Below are 18,324 nucleotides of genomic sequence, written 5' to 3'. Positions count from 1 at the left end.
GTAGTAGTTTTGCACATTTACACTTTAACATTTCTACTAGAAGTAAATATCTCCAACTAATGGGAGTGTCTGCACATGAGCAAGTATGTTGCCAAAAGTACAGCTTGGGACAAATTAGAAAATGGACAAAAATGGTAAGAACCTGGGCAAGCTATATTATTACAGTTAACCAAAAGAATATAAATGCCTTTTAAATTGCATCCATCTGGACTAGAAAACAAGACCATAACTGCATACCTAAAGCCATGCTGCTTATAACTGAAAACAGGCAGATTCTGAATTAATTCAAACAAAACTTCAATTAAGTTTTCATCCCTGGAGGTCCTAATCTACAATGAATTGTCTCAGTTCTGGATAATTTCCTTAGACAAATCACCAAGATTAAACAACGTGTTTGCAGCTTTGCTGTGCAGACTTTGAGAAGTGTTAATGACCAAGAATGCTTCATCCAATGCTGGATATCAAAAGAATCTCCCTATCATTAGAAAGCCATAACCAGCAGTTTGATTATTGCGACAGTTCCCACAAGATGAGAGGCACAGGGGAACTTTCTGATGAATTTCAAGTTTAAATGGAAAGCTTCTGTGGAGTGCAACACAAAGCACCATGTGTTAATATTAAATAATGAGCCGCTTTCATGTCCTCGCCTTTGGATTTGCCACAAAAATGGCATTAATGACAGCTTTTGGTGTGGTTTACATCACACAGACCCATGAAACGCAATTGACAGATAAATTTGTTATTATTAGTCTCTAAGGGCGTCAGATTTACAAGCTGCAAAACATTTGCACTCAAGATGTGCTGACATAGTACATTACACACATGTGACAAATATGAATAGGATGTTTGCTTGTTTTGAAAGTGTTACTCTCATGATTGGTCACTATTTGGCATGACAATAACATAGCCATTATAAAAACATACGGCAGATGGTTTACATATTTTCATGTATGTTTACAGCACTTTCATCCAAAGTGATTTACCATACACAAACGTTGCTGAACTGCAAATTCAGGGTAATGTTAAGAGTAAAGTTACCCTGAAATAAATGCTGCGAAGCCTGCAACCCTAAAATCAGCACCAGACATTGGATAAGAAAAAGTCAGCAATTTTTAACAGATCAGACAGATTATTAAAAATATTTTCTGTCTCAGTCACATATGTTTAACTTAAATGGAATTTTATTGGGATTTTTATTATCAATAACACCATAGACACAAAAAAGATACCAAATGTTTTTAAACAAGAACATTTCAGGCGATAGATACACCCCAGAACTAGCAAGCACAAGTGTAGAAATTTTACATTTAAAAATGTTTCCAGCTAGTCTTTATAACTGTTTTCTACTCCTGTGGTCAAACTGTGATTAGTTGTGAACACATATCACACTGCTTAATGTGAGTAATACTCATCCCTGAGACCTTTACATAAATGGTACAGTTCTTACAGTAAAGGGAAATATTACCAACTAAAGGACTCGTGACCTGCTGTCACTGTTTACCCAAAACATTGAAAATGTTTCATTTTAGTGACTCCCCAAAACCACCTTCAATAAAGGTCTTAAAAATTAAAAACGTCTTTCAAACTCTTTATTTGTAATTATTTATATTTATTTGGATATAGTCACTGGCCACTTTATTAGGTACTCCTGACCAGTATTGGATTGCACCCCTTTATCCTTTACAATCTCCTAAATTCTTTGCGGCATAGATTCATAAGGGTGTCCAGCAAATACCTCTTAGATTTTGGTCCATATTGATGTGATGGCACCACAAAGTTGCAGCAAATTTGGCATCTATGAGGCATATATCTTGTTCTACCATATCCCAAAGGTGCTGGAGTCCCGTACAATCATTGTCATGTTCAAGAAACCAGTTTGAGATGATCTGAGCTTTTTGACATACTTCATTATCCTGCTAGAAGTAGCCTTTAGAAGATGGGTACATTGTGGTCCAAAAGGAGTGGACATAGTCAACAACAATGCTCTGGTAGGCTGTGGTGTTTAAATTATTCTAAACTGGAACGAAGGGACCCAAAATGTGCCAAAACATATCCCTCATACCACCAGCCTGCCTGAGCTGCTGATAGTAGGCCGGATGGATCATATGCACCAAATGTTGACACTACTCAACACACAATCCCCACCAAGACATATTCTGGTCTCAGTATCATGTTGTGGAGATGTTTTCTTCATGGACGCAGCTACATGGAAATCAGCCCTGAAAGAAAACTGGTTAGAGGCTACAAAAGACTTGTGACTGGGCTTTGAGTTTGACAATCCAGCAGGAAAGAAGAAGGCTGTTCGAAAGAAGGCCCAGCAGAGACTGTACTTCCTGAGGCAACTCAAGAAGTACAACCTTCCACAGGAGCTGCTGGTCATCTTCTACACTGCCATCATTCAATCTGTCCTGTCTTCATCCATCTCAGTGTGGTTTGGCTCATCCACAAAACAGGACAGGTCCAGACTGCAACAAATAATCAGGAATGCAGAGAGAATAATCAGGGCTGACCTTCCCTCTATCCAGGACTTATACAGGTCTAGGGTCAGAAAAAGAGCTGCTAAAATCTCTGCAGACCCCACACACCCTGCACATAAACTGTTCAGAGTTTTACTTTCAGGCCTACAGAGCACTGTTCACTAAAACCAGCCGCCACAGAGACGGTTTCTTCCCCCAGGCTGTTTTTCTGTTGAACATTCAATAGAGAACAAAACAACAGCATACAGATGTTGCAAATGCACCTTTTTATTTTTATTTATATATGTGTATATTTGTATATTGTATATATGTATATTGTGTAATGCAAAAACAAAACCAGAGAGCAAAGTAGACCGGAGTCAAATTCCTTGGTATGTATGTACGAATCAGAAAGCTGATTCCGATTCTGAAAACAGGGGTAAATATACATCCAGAGCTACAATGGAATGGTTTGGATCAAAGCATACTAATGTGTTATAATGGCCCAGTCCTGACATGCACCTACTGTATAATTCTACTGAAGTAAAAACTAAGCTTGCACACACAGACACACATACACACGCACACAAATCCCTAAAACTGAAAGACAGGTGAACAGTGAGTGTGTTTCATGTATGATTAATGGTGCTCACTGACCTGCACAAAAGGTGTGGTTGTTTGCTTTGAAATTCTCAACTTCAGTGTATAGTGAAATAAATCATGTCCCTGACTAAATAGGACATATAAGACAGTTAAACATAAAGTTAACTTCAGCTACTGTACTTGGTGTAATGCAGAGCTATTAGTTTGATGTATAAACTGTGTTTACAGCAGAATATACCCTCAAGTTTGGTGAACAACCTACCTTCCAATACTCTGTTAGCATTAGCATATCGTGTTCTCAATTTACAATCATGTAGAAACAAGTAGTTCAGAGAAACTGCTGCCATATATTTTGAAGAGATAACCCTCCTCTTCTAAATCAATATCTCATTTCACTCAGACTGCTGCTTCCAATATCTTCTGACAAACACCCTGCAGCAAGTGCCAATTCCAGGAAAAATAAAATAAAAGGGAAGAGGTTATTAACTTTGGCCGTGGTACAGAGATAACTAGAGGGCAATAGTTACACAATCAGCTCCCCAGCATGATAAGGTCATTGTGCTAGCTCAGGTTCGGAAGTAAACCTGAAAGCTCTGTATGACAAGCAAACAACAGGAAGGAAATAATCCATTTGTGGCTTTTAATGAGCAACTCTGTATCTGGGATCTCTTTTAGTGCTAAACTGCCTCATGCTAGTTGAACATTATCCCTTTGATAGTACAGTGGTAATACAGTCATGAGCACCCAGTCGACTCAACAGAAATAAACGGAATCTAGTGAGTTTGTATGGTTTGTGGTGTGAACCTGTGTTGACTGATCTGCCAGAATGTCAAAATATGTTACCAAATTATTTTTATTGCACTTGTTTTTGCACTTAATCAATTTCAATTTTTAATGTCCATTTGCTGCTGATGTGTGGTTAAGCATCAATATATTAACTAGATTTCAACGAGGATTATGGTTTAGACAAAAATGAAATTTCTTCATTTAGACACTGCAAAATATTACGATGGGGGCCTGCTGGGGCTCCACTCCCTCTTGTGGTGGCTGAAGGACACAGCAACCTTTCACAAGCAGCAGCAAAGACACCCTTTTTTCATAAGGGGTGATGCTAACAAAGATATTGCTTTCTTATGCTGTTGTAGAGCAGGATACAAATTTAAATGACTCAGCTAAAGCAAAATCATTATTTCTCTCTTTGAAGGCTAGCATTTGTGCTGTAGTGTAGCTAGCTGCTGAAGTAAGCTAGAAAAGTAGTGGTTTCAAAACTCATGAGGAATTGCTAGGTTTTGAGATAACTGAAAGGATGTAAAAACTTCCTGTTGGTTTTAGGTTGTAAGTTTTAGAAAAGAACAGAAATAAGTCCCCCAGCTGTAACCAAACTCTTACTTGCATTTCTTGGACATTTTGATAGGTACGCTTTGCTAATATCAGGTTGGACATCCTTTTGTCAACAGAATAGCCTTAATTCTTTAACAATAACATTCATCAGAAACATTCCTCTGATTTTGGTCCATATTGACAAAACTGCATCAAGCAGTTGCTGTCCATTTATTGTACATTTGTATCCACATAGGGCAGAGCCAAGAAAAATATCTTCCTAACCATTAGACTACAACCACCAGCCTGAACTGTTGATACATGACAGGATGGATCCATGCTTTCATGTTAATGGCAAATTCTGACCCTACCATCTAAATGCTGCACCTGAAATTGTTCCTCTTGACATACAAGTAATTCCAGACAGTTTCAACAGTAAGTTAAAAAGTAGCTAAAAGTAGTTAAAAGTAGTTGTGATGAGCCATGGCTTTGAAAGTGAATATGCTAAAAGAAAAACCCCAAAATGTATCTTTATCATTTTTATAGAGAATAACAAAAAAAAAACATGTTATTTTTGTTTGTTCTCGTTTAGTTGATGTCTGGTGCAGCAGCACAGGTAGCCAATACAAGAAGTTAGAAAAGCAACTTTGTAAAACTCTCGCAAAATAGAAAAGAATGGTGTACGACCTGTCAATTGATTTTTTACATTTAACATCCATTTAACTGATTTTTTTTGACTGGGTGTCTCCAACCTCAGTACTTGAGAGCTAGCGTCCTGCAACCTTTAGATATATCCCTGCTCCAACACAGCTGAATCAAATGATTGAATTACCTCTTCAGCATGCCATCAAGTTTGGCGAAGGTCTGGTAACGAGCTATTTATTTGGTTCAGATGGGATGGAGCAGGGATGCATCTCAAAGCTGCTGGATAGTAGCTCTTAAGGACTGGAGTTGGAGACCCCTGTTGTGGACAGTGGTTTGCAAAATGATGTTGGGGTGCTATGTATATTCCTTTAATAATAATTACTGACAGTAAACGTTTGTCAATTGATTAGTCAGATGTTGCTACTGTGTAGTATTTCATTCATCCATTGTCTTCCGCTTATCCGGGGTCCGGTCACGGGGGCAGCAGCCTAAGCAGAGATACCCAGACTTCCCTCTCCCCAGCCACTTGGGCTAGCTCGTCCGGGGGAATCCCAAGGTGTTCCCAGGCCAGCAGCGAAACATAGTCCCTCCAGCATTCCTGGGTCTTCCTCTGGGCCTCCTCCCGGTGGGACGTGCCCAGAACACCTCACCAGGGAGCTGTCCAGTAGGCATCCTAACCAGATGCCCGAGCCACCTCAACTGGCTCCTCTCGACATGGAGAATTAGCAGCTCTACTCTGAGTCCCTCCCTGATGACCGAGCTTCTCACCCTATCTCTAAGGGAGAGCCCAGACACCCTGCGGAGGAAGCTCATTTCGGCCGCTTGTATCCATGATCTCGTTCTTTCGGTCATGACCCAAAGCTCATGACCATATATGAGGGTAGGAAAGTAGATTGACTGGTAAATTGAGAGCTTCGCTTTTTTACTCAGCTCTCTCTTGACCACGACACACCGGTAGAGCGCCTGCATCACTGCTGATGCAGCCCGGATCCGTCTATCCATCTCCAGTTCCATTTTTCCCTCATTCAGGAAGAAGACCCCAAAATACTTGAACTCCTCCACTTGAGGCAGGACCTCCCCCGACCCGGAGGAGGCACTCTACCCTTTTCCGGTTCAAGACCATGGCCTCAGACTTGGAGCTCTGGCACCGGTCATACAGAGACCTAAGAGCCCATATCAAAGGGCCTGGTACCCCATACTCCCGGAGAACCCCCCACAGGATTCCCCGAGGGACACGGTCGAACACCTTCTCCAAGTCCACAAAGCACATGTAGACTGGTTGGGCAAACTCGAGGTTCGACTATCCGACGGACCCTCCTCTCCAGAACCACCGAATAGACCTTACCAGGGAGGCTTAAGAGTGTGACTCCACTATAGTTGGAACACACTCTATGGTCCCCCTTTTTGAATAGGGGACCACCGCCCTGGTCTGCCAATCCAGTGGAACTGCCCCCGATGTCCACGCAATGCTGCAGAATCGCGTTGGCCAACAAAACCCTACAACCCTACCCTAGCCAGAGCCTTAAGGAATTCAGAGATTGGAGAGCCCACCCCAAGGTCCCCAGGGTCCGCTTCCTCAGTGGAAGACGTGCCAGTATGATTGAGGAGGTCTTCGAAGTACTCTGCCCACCGACCCCCAACGTCCCGAGTTGAGGTCAGCAGCACACCCTCCCCACTGTAAACAGTGTTTGTGGTGTACCTCACCCCCCCCCTGAGATGCCGGATGGTGGACAAGAATTGCCTCGAAGCCATACGGAAGTTGTTTTCCATGGCCTCTCCAAACTCCTTCCACGCCCTAATTTTTGCCTCAGCAACCACCCGAGCTGCATGCAACTTGGACTGGCAGTACCCATCAGCTGCTGCCGGAGTCCCACAGGCCAAAAAGACCCAATAGGACCCCTTCTTCAGCCTGACAGCATCCCTCACCGCCGGTGTCCACTAGCGGGTTCGATGATTGCAGCCGCGACAGTCACCAACAACCTTGCGACCACAGCTCCGGTTAGCTGCCTCGGCAATGGAGGCGCCGAACAAGGCCCACTCGGACTCAATGTCCCCCACCTCCCCCGAACATGTTTGAAGCACTCCTGGGGGTGGGAGTTGAAGCTCTGCCTTACGGGAGACCCCGCCAGGTGTTCCCATCAGATCCTCAAGATTCATTTGGGTCTTCCAGGTCTGACCCACATCCTCCCCCACCATCGCAGCCAGCTCACCACCAGGTAGTGGTCAGTGGAAAGCTCCCCTGCCCTCTTCACTTTAGTGTGCAAGACATGCGGCCGCAGATCGGTTGACACAACAACAAAGTCGATCGACAAACTGCGGCCCAGGGTGTCCTGGTGCCAAGAGCAAATATGGACACTCTTATGCTTGAACATGGTGCTAGTTATGGACAATCCATGATGAGCACAGAGGTCCATTATGCAGCAGAACACTGTGAACTCCCCCTTATTGATCTCAGTATAGATGCACTATTAATAACTGCAGTGCATCAAATGCGACACATAGACTTCGCACATGACAGAACTAGAAAGTCCATTAAATGCACTTAATTTCCTCACATTATTACCAACAGAGCATTTTGGTTTTTAATACAGCAACATACATGAAATGAAAGGCTTGTTGCCATGTGGCAGCATCCTACATTGTCAGTCTAAGTAGTACAAGGGACATGGCAACATAAAACTCTTAAAAGCTTTGATTTGACTTACTTCAGAGATGGCATCAAATTTGCTGGAATCTTTCTACATGGCTTAAATATGTCTATTTAGTTTGATTAAGTCTCTAAGTAAATCTCCCCTACAAAATAAGCAGTTTTCTCTTCTCTGATTGGCAGTTTTGTTAACACAAAGCTCAACAATCTGCTAAATAAATCAGTCAGGAAGTGTGTTACATCTAAGAAAAAAAACAAAAAAGGCTCCCTTTGACACTCTGGATCATTTGAAGTTGTAGAGGAGCCTCATTACTGCCAGGGCCCACATGGGGGGTTTACTCCCAGACGAAGTTTAATGGCAATAAAAAGGAAAGGGCTTCAAGGTTACGAGACGTCAAATAGCTTCGGAGGAGACGGCTTGCTCTTGCAGTGCCCAGCGTCCCACGTCACTGGAGCCAGTGGAGTCATAAATGGCTGCTAACACTAACAGTAAACGGATATAAAAAGACTCCCAGTTTCCTTTATACGACCCATTCTCTTTTGCTCAGGGGGTTTGTTGATATAAGGTGGGGAGCATGATTGGAGAGCATGGCATACAAGCATAGAATAAGTAGGTATGGGCAAACTCGGGGTCAATATTTTTATTTAAATTTTATTTGTTTTACATCTGTAGAGATTAAAACAACTATTTAAACCAGATGAAAACTGTTTCAACAACTCTGACTTTATACGCATTGTACATCAACATTTTTTAATGGATTGAATTCCACAATACTACTATCATCAAATATTAAGGGAACATATTTTTGTTGGACAGTCCTGTTGCCAGTGAAGACATGTCAAATCCATTACAAGATGCACTGAAGCTGCTCTGGCAAAACATCATAGGCCAAAAGCATAACATTTTTAAATTAATTTCATTTGCATTACTCTTTTAGATATAGTTATTTAGAGAGACACTTATGAACTAAAACACAAATATGAACTACGAAGTATTTTATAGCATCTTTTATGAGCAATTAGCACGATAACTAAACATCAGCCTCGATGTGTTTTCTTTAGAGAAGGTAAATTCTTACTTTAACTCGGTGATTTCCAGAGTTAAATCTTGGTATCCAAATGGATACCAACATTTCCAAAGCCAGGATATTCCACGAGGAGTTAAAAATCCATAACACAATATGCTCAACTTTCATGCTGTACTCCAGTCTGCTCCGGGTTGGTTTGCTTCTCTGTCTATTCAACGTAATATTCCCAAAGCAGGGAGCAGACTGCCCATTTTTATACCCAAAAAAAAAAACAGTTACCAAGAGACACAAAATACAGAAGTGCAAAATGGAAAAGCACTGAAATGACTAACAAGTACCAAAGTCATGCCATCTGTCATAGCAACCTGAATGAACATTCCAATATGTCTGTAAAAACAATAAGTAAATTCCCTGATAAAAAACTTCTTACATCTTTCTGCTTTCTCTGACTCCATTTTGAACAACTCACTCATACTGAAAATATCTTGATGGAATGTTTGAGTTTCCAACTGACTAGTCACCCATCGGTCCGTCAGGCAAATCATCCAATATCGTTCCCCAGCTACTTTCAGGGTGTATCTCTGCCTCCCATTCGGCCATTTTCAATTAATGGTTAAGTGTTAAAAGAAACAGTATCAAAGAATACATTGAAACATGCCGTTCAATTAAGATGTTTCCTTTCATCTTTGTGTAACGGATTATGATTATTGATTATAAATATTTCTAAATTTCTAAATTATAATTAAAAATCATAATTCAGAAGTAATAAATTCTAAACAAAAATCATGTCTTACAGATGGAAAACAGAGATACACTCTAGTGTTGTGATTGGGCTTACAGCACTTAATTATTACAATTAGTTAATTGTCATTAATAATTGATAATTATTAACCAAACCATGCTAAATGTCACTGTGTAATCAATCGTTTTCCCAAATGGTGGGGAATACTAACCTTATTTTGACAGATAATCACTTTTACACAAAATCTATGTGAACATTTATTAAACCAATAGCCTCTCTGACAAGCAACTATTCATGTTCAACAACTTTTCACCTAATTCAGCATGCACTATTCTACAAAAGTGGTAAATTAACAATCCAAAATAAAGATGCGTACTGATTATAGATGGAGATCAAACCAGCAGTTTATGGGCTGGGTGGGAATGCGACAACAATTTTGACTGACTTGGAAAAATGGAGCAGGATTAATGGTGAAGCCTTTTTTTTGGTCCATTGATGCGTTTTGATAGCGTCTGTCAGCTGTTATACGGTAGAGCCAGACCAGCTCAGACCCGGTAAAGCACCTAAGAGACATTAAGGACATCCTTCAATCAAACGAGGTGTGAAACTTTTGACAGGTGGGCGGGACGTCCGGTGGCTGGGACATCCTAGGGCGGGACTTCCGATGGCTGGGCCTTCCTGTGACGTAACCGGATATCATCATTAATCGGATGTTGTCATTAACCGGAAGTTGTCATTACAAGGAAGCGAATCTTTCTAATTGTATGTTTTTAGATGTTTTTTACATCTAAAAACAAAACATGTACAGGTCCTTCTCAAAATATTAGCATATTGTGATAAAGTTCATTATTTTCCATAATGTAATGATGGAAAATGCTTAGGTGGGAGAATCTGTCAGGGTGAGTATTAGTCGTGTAGGTGAAACAAATGCAGCCTTCAAGAAAATTTGGCAAAAAGAAAAACCACAGGCCATGTAGGGGACACAAAAGGATATTCTGGTCAGACAGGAGCAAAACTGAACTTTTTAGCATAACATGGAAAATGCTACAGGTCCTTCTCAAAATATTAGCATATTGTGATAAAGTTCATTATTTTCCATAACGTCATGATGAAAATGTAACATTCATATATTTTAGATTCATTGCACACTAACTGAAATATTTCAGGTCTTTTATTGTCTTAATACGGATGATTTTGGCATACAGCTCATGAAAACCCAAAATTCCTATCTCACAAAATTAGCATATTTCATCCGACCAATAAAAGAAAAGTGTTTTTAATACAAAAAACGTCAACCTTCACATAATCATGTACAGTTATACACTCAATACTTGGTCGGGAATCCTTTTGCAGAAATGACTGCTTCAATGCGGCGTGGCATGGAGGCAATCAGCCTGTGGCACTGCTGAGGTCTTATGGAGGCCCAGGATGCTTCGATAGCGGCCTTTAGCTCATCCAGAGTGTTGGGTCTTGAGTCTCTCAACGTTCTCTTCACAATATCCCACAGATTCTCTATGGGGTTCAGGTCAGGAGAGTTGGCAGGCCAATTGAGCACATTGATACCATGGTCAGTAAACCATTTACCAGTGGTTTTGGCACTGTGAGCAGGTGCCAGGTCGTGCTGAAAAATGAAATCTTCATCTCCATAAAGCTTTTCAGCAGATGGAAGCATGAAGTGCTCCAAAATCTCCTGATAGCTAACTGCATTGACCCTGCCCTTGATAAAACACAGTGGACCAACACCAGCAGCTGACACGGCACCCCAGACCATCACTGACTGTGGGTACTTGACACTGGACTTCTGGCATTTTGGCATTTCCTTCTCCCCAGTCTTCCTCCAGACTCTGGCACCTTGATTTCCGAATGACATGCAGAATTTGCTTTCATCCGAAAAAAGTACTTTGGACTACTGAGCAACAGTCCAGTGCTGCGTCTCTGTAGCCCAGGTCAGGCGCTTCTGCCGCTGTTTCTGGTTCAAAAGTGGCTTGACCTGGGGAATGCGGCACCTGTAGCCCATTTCCTGCACACGCCTGTGCACGGTGGCTCTGGATGTTTCTACTCCAGACTCAGTCCACTGCTTCCGCAGGTCCCCCAAGGTCTGGAATCGGCCCTTCTCCACAATCTTCCTCAGGGTCCGGTCACCTGTTCTCGTTGTGCAGCGTTTTCTGCCACACTTTTTCCTTCCCACAGACTTCCCACTGAGGTGCCTTGATACAGTACTCTGGGAACAGCCTATTCGTACAGAAATTTCTTTCTGTGTCTTACCCTCTTGCTTGAGGGTGTCAATAGTGGCCTTCTGGACAGCAGTCAGGTCGGCAGTCTCACCCATGATTGGGGTTTTGAGTGATGAACCAGGCTGGGAGTTTTAAAGGCCTCAGGAATCTTTTGCAGGTGTTTAGAGTTAACTTGTTGATTCAGATGATTAGGTTCATAGCTCGTTTAGAGACCCTTTTAATGATATGCTAATTTTGTGAGATAGGAATTTTGGGTTTTCATGAGCTGTATGCCAAAATCATCCGTATTAAGACAATAAAATACCTGAAATATTTCAGTTAGTGTGCAATGAATCTAAAATATATGAATGTTAAATTTTCATCATTACATTATGGAAAATAATGAACTTTATCACAATATGCTAATATTTTGAGAATGACCTGTAGTTTCTCCACTTTAAAGGAACAGTCAATTTAATGCAGGCACATCACACAAAATTCTGATAAAAAGAGAGAACCTGACAGAATTGTAAATTAATTTTGTTTTAACACGGGTTATTTAGATGGATGTTTTTACATCTAAAAAACAAGGAGACAAAAAGTAGATACAGAACCTTTCTTCCTCTGCTCAAATGTTTGAGTAATCTAATCTGCACCAGTAACTTGTAGAGATGATCTAAAACAGAGAAACCACTGAACTGAAAAAATAAAAAATAAAGGTTATAAAATCCTCAGACATGTCACTGTTTATTGAATTATAGCAGACATCTTGTGTATTGTCTCAGACAGTCTTCACACCAACTGTAGTCAAAAGTAATTAAGAGGAAAATAGCACTTTCCTGGCTATAAGTCTGGAGCATTGTCTGACAAGACACATCCACTGTTTAATGAATAGATGACCAGACCTCTGACATGTCACTGTTTGTTGAATTAAGTCGTCTGCGGTTTTGCGGAGCTGTGTGTATATTCTTTAATGCGAAAACCCCCCCCCCAAAAAATAAATCAGACAGCAAAGTGTACCGGAGTCAAATTCCTTGTTTGTACATACGAACTTGGCAATAAAGCTGATTCTGATTCTGATTAAGGGAATAGGAGAGAGGATTTGTCAGCTTAACTGTCAAATAACAAATATTTGAAATAAATGCATTTTTTCCTGCCTTTGTCTGATCATCTGTCCGTCAGTCATTCTCTGTTGATTTAATTTCATATTTGTTGCCCATTAGTGCTAACAGTCGTCATTCTCTGTAATGCTGGCAGACTATCTAAAATATGTCTTGCTTACAGATAAGCGCTTCTCTCTAAACCTCCCAGGAAAGAAAAAAAAAAGGAAATTTAAAAAATTGCTGTCATTTCCTTTCCTCAAGGCACCTGAGCAAGTGGGGATGGGTTTGGTTCCTCACTGACCACTTTAGAGACACCGGCAAAATTCCTTTCAACCCAATTAAATTTTAAGTAAACACAGGATTAAGCCACAGTTTAGCACAGTCAATATGACATGACTAGTGAATGCATGATGGGTAATAAAACACCTGGTTCTCTTTTTACTTCTTCACAAAACTTCCACTACTATTATAAACTTTACTCTTTATCATCAGCCTCATATTAAATTATTCAAGATTTGATATTTCATTTAATAATTATTTCATTTGGCATCTCTTGCTTTTTCTGTTATTCAATCTCTACAGACTAATTTTGCATTTTTCCTCCAGGAGAAAATACACTATCTACTGATTCAATCTATTGAGATACAACTGATTCAAATAATTAAAGAGAATAAAAATAATTAAAACAATAAGATGATAAAAAAACATTAAAAATTAATGATAATATGATTGATAAAAAATGAATGGACTGAAATTTATTTATTGATTTACTGAATAACAAGTATTTTAAAGTCTATTCTTTGATATATGGGGAGCCAATGTAATGACTTTAGAACTGGGGTGATGTGCTTCACTTTCTAACTTTTAGTGAGGACTAGAGGGTGACACGGGAATGGATTTTCTCTCCTGTCCCATCCCGCTCCCACAGAAAATGTCTTGTACCATCCCAATCCAGGCCAGCATAAAAAAATTTAAAAGAAATCCTGTCCCGTCCCACTCCTGGTAAATTGACTCCCACTCCCATCCCACTCCCATTTAGAACGACTCCCACTCCTGTGCCACTCCCATTTAGAACAACTCGCACTCCTGTGCCACTCCCATTTTTGTTTAATTCATTTAGTCTTTTGGTAATTTCTTTCTTTGAAAGACCAGTTAGGTCCCTGTTTTTAGCTGTAGTAAAGGCCAGTTAAAGTAAAAAGAATAATAATCAAGAAATAAAATATCAAACAAGGAAACAGACCATGTCTATCTTAGTTGAATAAACAAAATGTACATAGTTGTATTTTACTCATTTATTAAGTGATTGTTTCCTTTGAACAATGACATTACTTTTATGTTTCAAGTTGCTGAAACGAAAGAGAAATGCACCTAGCAAGAGAACTGTTCTTGGTGAACAAAAGTGCAAAAAGACAATACCTTCACAATTTAGAAACTGTACCTCAATGGTTCAAAGCCCTGGTCCTCAGGGACCCCTTCCCTACAAGTTTTAGATGTGTGTCTGCTCCAGAACACCTGATTCAAATTCTGACATGATCTCCTATACAGGCATCAAGAATGGAGGGTCAAACTGGACAAAATTAAAACAATAAAATCATCATTAAATATTAAGTGTACCACTAATTACATGATGTCATCTTTAAAATTATACTTAATTATTCAGTGGCACATTTAATGGTACATTACATTTTTTTCTATTTCACAACGTATTTATGTAATATCTTCCCTTTATAAAGCCTTTCCCCTCTACTGTGGCAAAGGCTCTTAAATCTTTAGTGCACATGCGAGCAATTTTGTTGGTCAGATGAGACTTGACATGTGATGGTTCTTTCGTTTGACGAATGAAGAGATTCAGGGCTGATTCAATCCAGAATCTGCCTTACAAGTGTGCCTTAATCACTTTTGTTCACCAAGAACAGTTCTCTTGCTAGGTGCATTTCTCTTTCGTTTCAGCAACTTGAAACATAAAAGTAATGTCATTGTTCAAAGGAAACAATCACTTAATAAATGAGTAAAATACAACTATGTACATTTTGTTTATTCAACTAAGATAGACATGGTCTGTTTCCTTGTTTGATATTTTATTTCTTGATTATTATTCTTTTTACTTTAACTGGCCTTTACTACAGCTAAAAACAGGGACCTAACTGGTCTTTCAAAGAAATTACCAAAAGACTAAATGAATTAAACAAAAATGGGAGTGGCACAGGAGTGCGAGTTGTTCTAAATGGGAGTGGCACAGGAGTGGGAGTCGTTCTAAATGGGAGTGGCACAGGAGTGGGAGTCGTTCTAAATGGGAGTGGGATGGGAGTGGGAGTCAATTTACCAGGAGTGGGACGGGACAGGATGTTTTTTTTATATTTTTATGCTGGCCTGGATTGGGATGGTACAAGACATTTTCTGTGGGAGCGGGATGGGACAGGAGAGAAAATCCATTCCCGTGTCACCCTCTAGTCCTCACTAAAAGTTAGAAAGTGAAGCACATCACCCCAGTTCTAAAGTCATTACATTGGCTCCCCATATATCAAAGAATAGACTTTAAAATACTTCTGTTATTCAGTAAATCAATAAATAAATTTCAGTCCATTCATTTTTTTTATCAATCATATTATCATAAATTTTTTATTTTGTCCAGTTTGACCCTCCATTCTTGATGCCTGTATAGGAGGTCATGTCAGAATTTGAATCAGGTGTGCTGGAGCAGACGCACATCTAAAACTTGCAGGGAAGGGGTCCCTGAGGACCAAGGCTGTGAACCATTGAGGTACAGTTTCTAAATTATGAAGGTAATGCTTTTTTGCCCTTTTGGTCAACAAGTACAGTTCTCTTACTAGGTGCATTTTTCTTTCATTTCAGCAACTTGAAACATAAAAGTAATGTCATTGTTCAAAGGAAACAATCACTTAATAAATGAGTAAAATACAACTATGTACATTTTGTTTATTCAACTAAGATAGACATGGTCTGTTTCCTTGTTTGATATTTTATTTCTTGATTATTATTCTTTTTACTTTAACTGGCCTTTACTACAGCTAAAAACAGGGACCTAACTGGTCTTTCAAAGAAATTACCAAAAGACTAAATGAATTAAACAAAAATGGGAGTGGCACAGGAGTGCGAGTTGTTCTAAATGGGAGTGGCACAGGAGTGGGAGTCGTTCTAAATGGGAGTGGGATGGGAGTGGGAGTCAATTTACCAGGAGTGGGACGGGACAGGATTTTTTTTAAATTTGTTTATGCTGGCCTGGATTGGGATGGTACAAAACATTTTCTGTGGGAGCGGGATGGGACAGGAGAGAAAATCCATTCCCGTGTCACCCTCTAGTCCTCACTAAAAGTTAGAAAGTGAAGCACATCACCCCAGTTCTAAAGTCATTACATTGGCTCCCCATATATCAAAGAATAGACTTTAAAATACTTGTTATTCAGTAAATCAATAAATAAATTTCAGTCCATTCATTTTTTATCAATCATATTATCATTAATTTTTAATGTTTTTTTTATCATCTTATTGTTTTAATTATTTTTATTCTCTTTAATTATTTGAATCAGTTGTATCTCAATAGATTGAATCAGTAGATGGTGTCTTTTCTCCTGGAGGAAAAATGCAAAATTAGTCTGTAGAGATTGAATAACAGAAAAAGCAAGAGATGCCAAATGAAATAATTATTAAATGAAATGTCAAATCTTGAATAATTTAATATGAGGCTGATGATAAAGAGTAAAGTTTATAATAGTAGTGGAAGTTTTGTGAAGAAGTAAAAAGAGAACCAGGTGTTTTATTACCCCATCATACATTCACTAGTCATGTCATATTGACTGTGCTAAACTGTGGCTTAATCCTGTGTTTACTTTAAATTTAATTGGATTGAAAGAAATTTCGAAGGTGTCTCTAAAGTGATCAGTGAGGAACCAAACCCATCCCCAATTCACGGCAAAGATATTTAAAAGTCATGTTAATGAAACCCCGGCTCCCTATTACAACAAGTACAAAATACTTGCTCAGGTGCCTTGAGGAAAGGAAATGACAGCAATTTTTTAAATTTCCTTTTTTTTTCTTTCCTGGGAGGTTTAGAGAGAAGCGCTTATCTGTAAGCAAGACATATTTTAGATAGTCTGCCAGCATTACAGAGAATGACGACTGTTAGCACTAATGGGTAAAAAATATGAAATTAAATCATCAGAGAATGACTGACGGAAAGATGATCAGACAAAGGCAGGAAAAAATGCATTTATTTCAAATATTTGTTATTTGACAGTTAAGCTGACAAATCCTCTCTCCTATTCCCTTAATCAGAATCAACTTTATTGCCAAGTTCATATGTACAAACAAGGAATTTGACTGGTACACTTTGCTCTCTGATTTTGTTTTGTGGTTTTTTTTTGCATTAAAGAATATACACACAGCTCCGCAAAACCGCAGACGACTTAATTCAACAAACAGTGACGTGTCAGAGGTCTGGTCATCTATTCATTAAACAGTGGATGTGTATTGTCAGACAATGCTCCAGACTTATAGCCAGGAAAGTGCTATTTTCCTCTTAATTACTTTTGACTACAGTTGGTGTGAAGACTGTCTGAGACAATACACAAGATGTCTGCTTTAATTCAATAAACAGTGACATGTCTGAGGATTTTATAACCTTTATTTTTTATTTTTTCAGTTCATTGGTTTCTCTGTTTTAGATCATCTCTACAAGTTACTGGTGCAGATTAGATTACTCAAACATTTGAGCAGAGGAAGAAAGGTTCTGTATCTACTTTTTGTCTCCTTGTTTTTTAGATGTAAAAACATCCATCTAAATAACCCGTGTTAAAACAAAATTAATTTACAATTCTGTCAGGTTCTCTCTTTTTATCAGAATTTTGTGTGATGTGCCTGCATTAAATTGACTGTTCCTTTAAAGTGGAGAAACTACATGTTTTGTTTTTAGATGTAAAAAACATCTAAAAACATACAATTAGAAAGATTCGCTTCCTTGTAATGACAACTTCCGGTTAATGACAACATCCGATTAATGATGATATCCGGCTAATGACAACATCCGATTAATGATGATATCCGGTTACGTCACAGGAAGGCCCAGCCACCGGAAGTCCCGCCCTAGGATGTCCCAGCCACCGGAAGTCCCGCCCACCTGTCAACATTTTCACACCTCGTTTGATTGAAGGATGTCCTTAATGTCTCTCACCTAGCAGCCGGCCCCTCAGCCACTAAGAGCTGATAGCCGGCTAATCTCGAAACAAAGGGTCTTAAAACTTTGACGCGGGAACCTATTGGAAAAACACAAAGGCCATAAACAGTGGAACAATGGAGATGAACACAAGGCTCAGTTCACAGCCGCAGTCTACTTTGAACTCCACTTTAAAGTCCAACTGAGTCAGCAATTAGTTGATCAAAACATGGTAAATGCACCAACATTCAAACTTTGCTGGGCAGCCACGCTTCAGAGTCCAACACTATTAAACAGCACTCAGAACAGTTCAGCATAAACTTCAATCAATATTGCATGCAACAAGTTAATACCCTAGATTAACTAATGGTGATCGCAGATCACCTCAACTATGCCT

The sequence above is a fragment of the Girardinichthys multiradiatus genome, chromosome 23 (assembly GCF_021462225.1).
Source record: "Girardinichthys multiradiatus isolate DD_20200921_A chromosome 23, DD_fGirMul_XY1, whole genome shotgun sequence".
In the NCBI taxonomy this organism is placed as follows: Eukaryota; Metazoa; Chordata; class Actinopteri; order Cyprinodontiformes; family Goodeidae; genus Girardinichthys; species Girardinichthys multiradiatus.
The sequence above is the reverse complement of the archived record's forward strand: the minus strand, read 5'-3'. Positions refer to the sequence as shown.